Raw genomic sequence first — 12,318 nt, forward strand, 5'->3', positions numbered from 1 at the left:
GACCCCATGTATTGGCATAAGCGCTGTTCCTTGTTGGCGAGGCTCAAATGGAACAAAACGTCTGCATTTTCTGGCACATATGTTATAAAGTATTTCTCCCCCTTTCCTAGCGTGCATTCGTGTTGTAGTGATCCTGCACGCTAGACCGGTATTCCAGAGGTCTGTGGTTCGATTCCCAGCGAAGGCGGTTGCTAATTTTTCATCTTGCCTGCTTCCTAAAAATAACCTAATGACTCCTAGAGTGGAGCCCGAACTAAAAGGGTTGTTAAGGCAGAAGTGATCTGGCAACCACGATGGGAGAAAACGACAACGTGGTTAGCTAGCGGCCATGATTAGTGTGCTTGATTGCGTGCTGAAAGGTGCACCTATGCGATGGCAAGAGTGTCCATCCAAACAGAAGTTAAAAGAAATAAAGCTACAGTCCATTAAAGCTTAGTGTTTGTGTTTCATGAGTATGTTTATTCTCGAACATATTTTGTGGTCCGTGCAACCCGGTAGGAAGATTAGTGCCTATGGATAAAGTGCTGGTTAAAAAGCTTAAAGGTGAAGTGTTAAACTGATAAAAAAGTGTGATATGTTACTTTGCATTCGACATAAAAATTAGTGTGTGTTTGGATTTACAAATTTCGGGTTCATTTGGATTACCTCAAACGGAGGTAAGTGAATTTGCTCATATATGTTCGGTATTATTAATTAACGTTAATTATGGAAGCATTTTTAATTAAGAAAAGAATTTTAAAGTCAAATATAACGAAAGCGACATCAGATTTCGAAAAATATACTTGTGATGAATTTCAGTTACAACTTTTTGAAAATAAATGTGCAAAATTTAATAATGAGTGTTCAGATATTTTTGATAAATTATTTGTAATAGTTGATGAAAAAGAGTTTGACAAATATGTAACTGAACAACAAACTATTCAAGACAGTATTGATACTTTGTGGGTTAAGGTTAAACGACAAATGTCAAAATTTAGTGCTAAAGATGCAAGTAATGTAAAGATTGAAAATACCAGTGCCCAAGGTATGAAATTACCTAAATTGAACTTGCCGTCTTTTAGTGGAAATATTAAAGATTGGTTAAGCTTTCGGGATCTTTTCATTTCAAGCATTCATAATAATAATGCATTATCGGATTCCCAAAAGCTCTCGTATTTGAAGTTATCGCTTCATGGCGAAGCAGCTAGGATTATTCAATCAGTCACAATTTGTGACAATAACTATAAAATTGCTTGGGATTTTTTAGAAGAGAGATACTCCAATAAACGTGATCAGGTTTTCACTCAGATAAAGCGTTTCATGTCAATTTCTCCCATACAAAATGAAAGCCCGTCTTCTATTTTGAAATTAGTAGACACAGTGAATGAAAGTGTAAGGTCTCTGGAAATATTAGACCAAAAAATAGAGGGGTTCGCAGAAACATTTCTTGTATATATTTTGCTGCAAAAATTGGATATTTCCACTCGTCTTTGGTGGGAAAGAAATTCAAAAACAAGTGAGTTACCTAAATTATCTGAGCTTATTACATTTCTAAAAAATCATGCTAGAACTTTGCAGTCGTCAAAGTCGTCTAATGTGTTTAATGCAAAAAAGGGTCAACCTACTCAAAAGTTGACTGCCTTAGTGTCAAATGTTAAAGGTCAAGATTTTAAATGTATTTGTTGTAAAAGTATCAATTTTCACAAGTTGTATAAATGTAATTCTTTCTTGAAAATGACTGTAAGTGAACGTCTTGAATTTGTTAAGAAACATAAATTATACTTTAATTGCTTGGGTTTTAATCCGACTCATACTGCAAAGAACTGTCGTTCAGAATTCAGCTGTTCAAAATGCATGAAAAAACACCATAGTTTACTGCATTTTCCCAATCAAGACATTTCGCATTCACCTGCTACTATAGCGAGTTGTGTGGGGAAGGAGGAAGCGCCGGCTAATAATTCTGACCCTCCTTTAGTAGACAACTCGAATCTAAACCCTGACGCCAGATGTTTTAAAATGTTATCTAATTGCAACCAAATAAACAATTCGGAATTTATTGGTTCGTCTGTAACTGCTTCACAAGTGATTTCGAAGGAGGTATTACTATCTACTGCTATTATTTATGTTAGAGATTCTTGCGGGCATTTTATTGCATGTCGAGCTTTACTTGACTGCGGAAGTCAGTGTTCGTGTTTCACCTATGATTTCGCTAATAGGCTTGGAATAAAAGGGAGTAAAATTAACATATCAATTTCATGTTTAAATGGAAAAGCTCTATCGGTAAAATCCAAGCTTACTGCTGTGATATCAAACAAGCGTGATTACCACCGTGCTCTCGAATTCTTTGTTGTACCTAAAATTAATGATTTGGTACCAGTGAATTATTTTAAATTTTCATTTTCACAGCTTCCGCAAAAGATCAAACTAGCGGATCCTCATTTTAACAAGCCCCAGAAAATAGATGCCTTGTTAGGTGCAGAATGCTTTTATGAACTATTGAAGGCTGATCAAATTCATCCACGAAATTCTAATTTAACTCTTCAAAATTCCGTATTTGGATACATTGCTACCGGTGTAAATGTTGGTCCAAATTCAGGCAATACGATTCAGTGCGGATTTATGAAAGTCGAAGAAGACTTAAATTCACTAATCAAGTCCTTTTGGGAAATTGAGGCTGTTACAGAATCTCTCAAACTAAAAAATAAAGAAGAAGTAGAATGTGAGGAGCATTTTAGAAAAACCCATCAGAGGGATATTGAGGGTAGATATGTAGTGACGCTACCATTGAGGCAAGATGTTCATTTGGGTGATTCTTCGCAATTAGCCACCCAACGGTTAAATAATTTGTGGAAGAGACTAGACAAAACCCCTGACATGTCTAGGATGTATTGTGAGTTCATGAGTGAATATGAAGCGTTAGGGCATATGCAAAAAATGCAGAGTGTGACGGAAACTCCTAAATACATAATGCCTCATCATGGTGTTTATAAGGCAGACAGCAGTACAACTAAGTTACGAGTGGTATTCGACGCATCGGCTCCTTCATCGTCTGGTTTTTCATTAAACGACTGTTTGATGAATGGAGGTGTAGTTCAAGATGACCTGTTTGCTATCTTGCTACGATTTAGAAAACACAAGGTGGCTTTCACTGCTGATATATGCAAAATGTATCAGCAGATTCGTATAGATCCTGAGCAACGAAAACTTCAATGCATACTTTGGAAAAATACGTTGAATGATGCATCTAAACTTTATCAATTACTTACGGTAACATATGGAACAAAATCAGCGCCTTTTTTAGCAACAAGAGTGTTGAAGCAGTTAGCCTTAGATGAAAAGGATAAGTATCCATTGGCTTCTAAAACGACACTCAACGATTTTTATGTTGATGACATTTTGTCTGGTGCAGAAGATGTCACCTCTGCTGTAGAATTGCAGCGGCAGTTAATAGACATGCTACAATCTGCGAAAATGGAATTGCACAAGTGGTGCTCAAACGAAAAAATTCTTTTAGAACAAGTTCCATTCGAAAAACAAGAGTATCGTTTTGGAGAATCTTCACAAAGCACCGTAAAGACTCTAGGTTTAAGATGGAATCCAGAAGAAGACTCTTTTAGTTTTACTGCTTCTAGTTCGTCAAAAATCTGTACAAAACGCACGGTTTTGGCAGATATTGCTAAACTGTTTGATCCTTTAGGTTTCCTAGGGCCTGTAATCATGCGTGCTAAGATATTCCTGCAAAGGCTGTGGCTTTTACATCTAGAGTGGGATGATCCACTTCCTTTCAAAGAGCAACAAGAATGGGAGACATTTCAAAAGGCCCTACCAGAGTTGAAACAAATCAAAGTCCCTCGTTGCACTCTAATAGAATCAATTAAAGAAATTGAGCTCCACTGTTTTGCTGATGCTTCAAAGTTTGGATATGGTGGAGTAATTTACTTGCGCTGTGTCGCTAAAATTGGCGAAGTTAAAGTGACTTTACTTTGCAGCAAATCTCGAGTATCGCCTATCAAGGTAATAACCATTCCTCGTCTGGAGTTGTGTGCAGCAGAGCTCCTTTCCAAACTTGTGTGTAAGGTAATAACATCTTTGAGTTTATATGTTGACAAAGTTATTCTGTACACAGATTCAACAATTGTGTTAGCTTGGATTGCTACATCTCCTCATCTTCTAAAAGTGTTTGTGTCAAATAGAGTAGCTCGTGTCCAAGAGCTAACTAAGGATTTCTGCTGGCAACATGTCAGAACAGCAGACAATCCCGCTGACCTAATTTCTCGCGGTCTGAGACCGGAAATTATTGCTGACAACTCTTTGTGGTTTCAAGGACCAAATTTTCTGCATCAACAGGTCATTAATTATAGTGTTAATAATAACTTTGAAAATTCAAATGAGAACTATGTGCGCGAACTGAAACTTATTTCTAATGTAAATTTGACCGTAACTGTTAAAAATTCTCTTTTGGATTATGTTTTTAGTATTACTAATTGTTATGCTAAATTAATTAATGTTTTTGCTTATGTTTTAAGATTTATAAGAAATTGTAGATCCAAGGAAAAACAAGTAGGTCATCTGACAGTAGATGAGGTTTCGTTAAGCGAAAATAAATTACTTTCCTTAGTCCAATGTCAAAACTTTCCTGAAGAATTCAAGAACTTAAGTAAGAGAAGGGAAGTATGTAAAAATAGTCAGTTAAAATTTTTATGTCCCTTTTTAGATGAATCTAAAGTTATTAGAGTAGGTGGTAGACTGCAGGAAGCTAGCTTACCCTTTAACACAAAGCACCCTGCTGTCCTGCCAAAAAATCATAAACTGACTCATTTAATTATGTTACACTACCATATTCGAAACTTTCATACTGGAGCACAAGCGCTTTTGCATAGTGTTAGACAAAAATTTTGGCCGATAAGTGGGCGTAATCTTGCTAGAAAGGTAGTAAGAGGATGTGTTACGTGTGCCAAAGTAAAACCAGTATTGCTGGATCAAAAGACGGGAAATTTACCATTAGAGAGGCTGAATCCATCCTTTCCCCTTTAACCATACTGGTGTTGACTTTTGTGGCCCTTTTGGTATAAAGTATACAACTCAAAAGAAGAGCGTAGTGCACAAGATTTATGTTGCAATTTTTGTTTGCCTCTTGACTCGTGCAGTCCACCTCGAGATCGTTTCAAATTTGTCTACAGAATCATTTATTGCTGCTTTGAAGCGATTTATTTCTAGAAGGGGTAAATGCGCAACCTTATTTATTGATAGCGCTCGAAATTTTGTTGGGGCTAGCTATGAATTGAAGCGACTCTACAATCTGTTGAAATATCCTGATGAATTCTTAACCAAATATCTGACATCTGAAAGAATTCATTGGAAGTTTATCCCTCCCAGGGCTCCTCACTTTGGAGGTATCTGGGAGGCAGGTGTTAAGTCGTTTAAGTTTTATCCTAAGCGTGCAGTTGGGAGATTGATTTTTTCATTTGAGGAGTTTCTTACAATTTTGAACCAGATTGAAGGAATTTTAAATTCACGTCCAATATCCCCTTTGTCAAATGACACCAATGATTTAGAAGCTCTTACACCCGCACACTTTCTAGTCGGGCGACCTTTAACATCAATAACAGAGCCTGATTTAATTGATTTTTCTGATAGTTCTTTAAAGCGCTGGCAGCGCACTACTAAAGTAACGCAATATTTGTGGAAAAGATGGCAAAATGATTACATCAGTCATTTACAGCAACGATTTAAGTGGTATTTCTCTAAGGATAACGTTAAAAAGGGCACTATAGTTTTAGTAAAGAAGACAACATGCCCACTTCTACTTAGTTACTGGGTAAAATAGAAGAGGTAATTTATGGTAAGGATAAAAAGGTTAGAGTTTGTATTGTAAGAACCAAGTCAGGTTTTTTCAAAAAAAGACCAATAACTAAATTAGCTGTACTACCAGTAGATGTTACATAATTTCATGTATATTTCCTGAGTTCAAAAAATTGTTATATATATGCATTGTATTTTAATTTAGATGTTGTTCATTTCATGTTCTGTGGTTAATTATGTTTATTGCTTTTGTTCATGTGTATCAATTTAAATTTTATGATATATGATTTGGACTGTATGGTGATTTAAAACTGTTTAATTTTGGTCATTGTTAACTATGTAACAAATGCCCAACCCGGGCGGTATGTTAAGGCAGAAGTGATCTGGCAACCACGATGGGAGAAAACGACAACGTGGTTAGCTAGCGGCCATGATTAGTGTGCTTGATTGCGTGCTGAAAGGTGCACCTATGCGATGGCAAGAGTGTCCATCCAAACAGAAGTTAAAAGAAATAAAGCTACAGTCCATTAAAGCTTAGTGTTTGTGTTTCATGAGTATGTTTATTCTCGAACAAGGGTGTTGGATGAGGTTTCTACACACTCAGGATTTGGCGATTAGGTCCTTTGAAAACCCCAGTCGCTCTTTAAAAAGGGGAGTATATAAGGTATTTCTCCCCCTTTCCTAGCGTACCTTCGTGGTGTAGTGGTTCTGCACGCTGGGCCGATGTTCCAGAGGTCCGTGGTTCGATTCCCAGCGAAGGCGGTTGCTAATTTTTCACCTTGCCTGCTTCCCCCCCCAAAAAAAATCCTAATGTCTCTACAATGTTAAGGCCTTCACTTTTTTTATTCTTCACTCAGAAGGATTGGCCTTAACTCTTCATAGGGCACGCGATGTACGAATCAGAGAAAGAGATCTACGAACTTGCAATTTTCACATCAACAAACGCCAAAATATACGAAACCAATAAAGTTGAGAAAATAATAACTATCCCGTTGCGCAAGCTATACTAAAATCTTATTGCCCTAAACACACAAAAGGCAAGTATTGGTAATCTGCTAATGGTATCACACTAAGAAAATACAGATATTAATGAAACGCTGCATTTTACTCTGAAATTTCTCTTCTTTTGGTTTAAGACGTCATCTGCAAGTCATTGTGCAAGAGAATCACCGTCTTGCATTCTATAGAATTTTGAAAAGGTTTTAAATGGTTGTGCGCCGATAGAAGAATTAGTGAAAATTTCTGCAGTGTATGCATGTAGGTTTTAAATACACTCCTAATTAATTATATTAACGATAAATACTTGATAAAAACGTTCTTGATAAAAATTAACATTTATAACAGAGCAGTTATTGCAAGGAAATAACAGTTCAAATAGCAAAGCTTTCTAATATTAATAACCTCGTTGCCATTAAAATATATACAAATATTATTTAGAAGCATATCACTTTTAAAAGGCTCATTTTAATACATTGATAAGGATTATATTGTTCTAAATTGGAAGACAAGCAATGAATCTTGTGTATACCAATTGATTTAACAAAGTTTGTTTTAGATATGGTAAGATTTTACATGTGCCTCGAAAATAAGCTTCTTTTCAGGTATTAAAAGTAGTTCTATGTTCAGTAGGACATCACAAAGTTTAAATGTTATTGAAAAATAAAAACCTGCGATGCATTGTTTTATTTTATTTATCCATCCAAAGCCGAATACTTTCTCGTTAAGCTTTAGTGAGGACTGCAAAGTCATTGATTATTTGATAGCCTCTTTACTAAGGGTGTTACTCAGGATATATCACAATGGACGATTATTATTACACCAGCTAGAAGGCAGAATAAACAATTGTATGAAAAATCCATTACTTCTCAGAACTTAAACCGGATCCCAATGATCTAGCAGCCTATTTTGTTAAACTACCGTGTCGCACAGAGCGGCGTAAGATGAAATGTTGAACCACTTATAAGTTAAGTCACTTTTTCTAAAACGAAAACTTCTTTAACCTTCCAGCCTGAAAGCTTTTTATTCCGGCTTTTACTACAATGTCAAGACATTAAATGATTCCAACAGCAATCACAACAGCTTAAACTTATTCTGCCTGCAACTTCAAATACAAATCTAAAAACTAAGGAAAACAAACTGTCTTCCGCTTCTCCTGGGAATAACGGATAACTCAAGGAACTCAATTTATTATTTGTAATTCACAAGTTTAATACTATCTTAATACCTAGTTTGTTCAGATTTCACAAACTAATTACTTAACAGCAAAGGAGAAATTCCGCACACGATTACAACCACAGATCTTTACGAAAGGCAAGGGGGTCAAATTTCCTCCTCTTAAACTTAGATTTTTACTTCTACTTAAACGCATCTCAGTTACATATTCTGGTGCATCAGGCGAAACAGTAGGAGTATAGGACATATTTTTTGCATACAAAAAGTAACAGGTCAGTTAAAATAATCTTACTCATAACAGACGCTTAAAACGAGAAATATTTATATATATGTGCGATGGTACAATAAAGTGCATAATCAATTAATATTTATTCCCTTACTTTTGTAAATAAAACGAGAGAAAAAAAAAAAAAAAAAGAAAGAAAGAAAAAAAGAAAATCTGAAATGTTTCAGATTTTAAATTACGTCAAAATGGGCGTTTTTTTTTTTTTTTTTTAACATTTTGAGTGTTACATTCATTTATTAAATATCACATTCTCCGCACTTAAACCATAAAGTTCAGTTCTACAGCGATATCGCAAAATAATTTTAAAATGAGCATATCTTTCCGATACAGAGACTCACGCGCTGGAGTCTCTGTAAAAATGTTTTTTCTGTACAATGTTGCCATGGCTCGCTTTGATATCCTTGAGTTTGTTAATAAAAAATTCGTTAAAGTTTTACAAAATATGAAATCGATCATAAAACAAATTCCAAATTTCAAATTTGGTCTTCCATATGCCCATATTCGTAGGAGGATTACGTCATTCAAAATTCGATAGCTCTATGTACCGTTGTTTTATCACAATGCGAGAAATAGACATACATTTATGCAGATTTTTTATTATTTAATTTCTTTAAATATAACACAAGGCGATAATACTTTGTGGCAACAGTTTGAAAAGGGATTCGCCGTTTGTAGTGAATCGACGCAAAATCGCAAAGCGAAAACAATAGTCCTTCAGGGACAAAGCCTTTTTGGACGAAAAAAAAAAAAAAAAAAGGGAGAAGATCTACTAGCCATTAGAAGGAAACGGAACTGTTGCTGTTGTTGTCTTGTCCATATAACATAGCACAATATTTGCCAGAGCCTACTTCGAAGAGAGGTTGGATTTCGATATTCCACTCCCAATTTTGAAGGAGAGCATCCCGGGGAGGATCCGGGGGTCTCCCACCAATCCACATGAGAGGATTTTCGGCTCGCCGCATATTTAGAGTGCCGCCCTACCGCACCGACACTATACATTTACAAACATCCATGTCTTACCCGGGCACTTCGGTACCGTAGTAGGCTTCCCTAACCACTCTGCCGCAGCGGCCCAGGGCTCTGCCGCTCTACCGCACTTCCGGGGCTGCACAGGGCTGCGGCCTGGCAGCTAGTGGTTAACTACCTTTGGGTTGGTAACCAATTCTGTATGGCTATATCAAGTATATCTGGGTCATAAGCCAACTCAGCTTTTTACCTTCCCTAACCACTATACCGTCTGGGCAGTATACTTCGTACACTTGTACCTCTTAATGAATGCTTAAGATAGTGTTGATAATGAACACCAGAATTATGTATATTTAGTCTTACTTTTTTAAATTTTGAAATTTATGTATAAAGTCAAACCTTCCATTTTTCTGTTATATGCAATCACAACACTGGATGATCTTAAGGAAATTACGCAGTATATCTGGTATTGGGTATATTAATACTTTTTATTTGGTCACTACAGGAATAATTGTGAACGAATGACATTTTGGGCTGATCCGACAAAGATCCTTCATCTGTAAATTTCTGAGTTATTGAAACAATTATTTATTATAAAAGTCATCCTATTTTTAACATATTGTAATTCTGCTCGTTGTTCCGTTCGTCATATCTATCCTTTTATATAAACATGTACTGCATCGGGCATTTTTATCTTTAGTCGTAAGTTACCTATGCGCAGGCACCTAGTGTGTACCTTTAAATATACTACTAATCGAATAAAAATTTTCTTCAATTTCTCCGAAAAAAATGTGGTCTTATTTCTAGGATGTTAATTTTATTCTGTTCTAATCAATCTAATCAATTGGTAAACATCAAATCGTAAACCAAAATTTCAAGTCTTGTTTCAGAAAGTTAAAGTATAAATTCTTCTTTTGCTTTTTCAAATATCTCTGATTTTTGCTTACGAGAAGAAAGGAGAGCATTTTATAGCTAGGAGCAACAAATAGGATTCATCTGACTGTAGTTATAATTAGCATAAAACACTGGGAATCAAAGCTTTATCGATGAAATTTCGATAATAAACTCACATGCAGTTGAAAATAGTTTAAAATGCATCCATAATACGAGAAACAATTTTAAAGAATGAATAAACCCCTTTGGCAGCTCAAAAAAAAACATTCTTATAATAGTTCTAGAAGTTTTTTGCTTGAATCTTTCAAAGCAGAAGAATGACACCTGATTACAGATAGAATCTTTCGTGGAGAAACTTAGGAGTCCAACCTCCTCACCAAAATTGTGCTAAAGTCCGTATTAGTCAGCCTCCAAGTTGAAAAGAAATGATTATATATAAATCTAATATGATAGAAAAACAAAAACTGAGATTGAAAATCATGGGCTTCACCAGCTTAATAGCAAAAGCAAGTAGCTGGCCTCAATTTTAAAAAGAAATGAATATATGTAGTCTCATGTTATGCAGTATGTTAATCTCATGTCAAAGCAAAATTTTGAAAAGTATCCAATCAAAAATAATATCTGCAAATGAAGTATTCACAAGATAGATAATAGCTTAATTTAGACTCGCACATAGGCGTAGAATGCCAGGCTATGGTTGACTTTAATCATAGATTTATTATATAATAGAAAGATAAGTAAATTTTAAACACCAGCAACCAACTTGTAGATTATTTTAGAGGATTTTATGTGAACTAACCATTTATTATGATTTTAAACTTTACTTAAAAGTTTTCTTTCCGTAGTCTTAATTAATCCTTACGAGTTTCTTTCCGCAGTCCAAGATACTAAGCAGGTGTTGTGTGTTTAAGCCGAGGGTTAAATGTTTTGTGGTTAGAATTACTGGCTGATTGGTAAATATTCTAACTGTAATAAAAAATTAGTTGCAGCATTTGAAACATGTGTATTTTTATGGTATAATGATTGGTATATAATATGTGCTGAATAATTATGTATTTTATGTCTATTTTAATTGGGAATTAGTTCCTGTTTTCCATTAGACGTTTTATTTTAGAATATGTGCTTTATATTGTTGGAATACCAATCAATTTGTATTGACTGGAACTGGTTAACAAATCTGTAGTTTTGCACAATTTAGAATTTAGAATGATTGGTATATAATATGTGCTGAATAATTATGTATTTTATGTCTAGTTTACTTGGTAATTAGTTCCTGTTTTCCATTAGACGTTTTATTTTAGAATATGCAACCAGTCAATTTTATTTTGGAATTGACTGGTTGCATATTCCAGTTATTTTGGAATACCAGTCAATTTGTATTGACTGGAACTGTTTAACAAATCTGTAATTTTGCCCAATTTAGAATTGTACTGAAAAATTTTAGAATTAGTTTCTTTCTTTTTTATCATCTGGGAGCCAAGTCATTATTTACAAAACATTTACTTCTGTGGATAATAGTAAAATAGTGTACATATTACAATGAACCTCCCAACTGCAATTTCATAATTGCCTTGTGGATAATTGCGACACAGTGTGCAAATTGCTATGGACACACATAATGAGGTGTACAAACTGTTAAGAACACGAAGTTATGATGCATCGAAGTGGACAAGTAGTATTTACTTGAACAATGAACTTAACAAAAGTGTACTTCGAATTTATCAAAAGTTAACTTAGAATTCAGTTTATATGAACATAGAATAGCCTACACAACATCATATACTTTGGGCTATGGAACTATCAACTTCCTGAACTGATGTGACTGGCTTACTCTGTGGATAACTGCAAAAATAATACGGACACACATCATTAGGTGTGTAACTGATAAGAACATGAAGTTATGACGTATTGAAGAAGACATAGGTTTAAAAACTGGTTAATATATAAGTTCCAGTCTCCACAACATAGATCCTATCCATGACAATGTAATTATTAATTGATCGTATATTTATTTTTCATACGGATTATTATGTAACAATTATTGTATAGATGACATTGTCAATTTAGCATTGTAATATTACTATCATTGATTCAGTGAATGCCGCTGGCGGTGGATGGTAGATTCTTTTCCGTCTGTAGAACCTTAGGTTGGAGGTCCATGCAACTGCTATCAGTCTCACAAAAGTGTAGTTACCTATCACTGCCGTCTCTGCCAAAGT

At 35.0% G+C, this 12,318-nt stretch overlaps 1 protein-coding gene across 1 annotated transcript in view; it reads right to left on the reverse strand.

Annotated features, from left to right (window-relative positions):
- Positions 1-12,318, reverse strand: part of LOC118188759 (calcium-transporting ATPase sarcoplasmic/endoplasmic reticulum type-like) — a 164,602-nt gene that overhangs the window by 145,809 nt on the left and 6,475 nt on the right. The gene's annotated exons all lie outside the window — the stretch shown is intronic.

Source organism: Stegodyphus dumicola, chromosome 3, assembly GCF_044657685.1.
Source record: "Stegodyphus dumicola isolate Sdum_Otavi_A_Nest chromosome 3, ASM4465768v1".
NCBI lineage: Eukaryota > Metazoa > Arthropoda > Arachnida > Araneae > Eresidae > Stegodyphus > Stegodyphus dumicola.